The following is a 900-nucleotide window of genomic DNA, read 5'->3' on the forward strand; positions in this document are numbered from 1 at the left end:
GCTTTTACCACACCAAACTTAGAAGGTTTGCTCGTCCTCGAGCAAAAGAGGAAAGAAAAGAGTAGAAGAAGAAGAAATAGAGGAGATAGATGGGGCTTTTGTGGTTCAGCTGAGGGGGAGAAGTAATGGTTAGGTTGTGTGAAAATGAAGGAGTGAAGAAGGGTTTATATAGGGGTGGAGAGAGGGGTAGGGTTCGGCCATTATGGGTGGGTTTGGGAGGGAAAGTGGTTTGAATTTGGATGGTGGGGTAGGTGGGGTTTTATGAAGGATGGATGTGAGTGGTGAAGAGAATGGTGGCATTTGATAGGTGAGGGGTTTGGTCAATGGGTGAAGAAGAGAGAGAGTGGTGGGGTAGGTGGGGATCCTGTGGGGTCCACAGATCCTGAGGTGTCAAGGATAGCTCATCCCTGCACCAAGTGGCGTGTAAAATGCCCTTTCTGCTAATCTTAGCATTAAACGCCGGGCTGCTGCCCTTTTCTGGCGTTAAACGCGGTGAAGAAGAGAGAGAGTGGTGGGGTAGGTGGGGATCCTGTGGGGTCCACAGATCCTGAGGTGTCAAGGATAGCTCATCCCTGCACCAAGTGGCGTGTAAAATGCCCTTTCTGTTAATCCTGGCATTAAACGCCGGGCTGCTGCCCTTTTCTGGCGTTAAACGCCAGTCTGGTGCCTCTTTCTGGCGTTAACCGCCAGTCTGGTGCCCCTTTCTGGCGTTAAATGCCAATATGGTGCCAGACTGGGCGCTAAACGCCCATTTGCTGCCCTTACTAGTGTTTAAATGCCAACAAGCTTTTCCTCCAGGGTGTGCTGTTTTTCTTTCTGTTTTTCATTCTGTTTTTGCTTTTTCAATTATTTTTGTGACTTCACATGATCATCAACCTATAGAAAACATAAAATAACAAT

The sequence above is a fragment of the Arachis duranensis genome, chromosome 6, assembly GCF_000817695.3.
Source record: "Arachis duranensis cultivar V14167 chromosome 6, aradu.V14167.gnm2.J7QH, whole genome shotgun sequence".
Classification (NCBI taxonomy): domain Eukaryota; kingdom Viridiplantae; phylum Streptophyta; class Magnoliopsida; order Fabales; family Fabaceae; genus Arachis; species Arachis duranensis.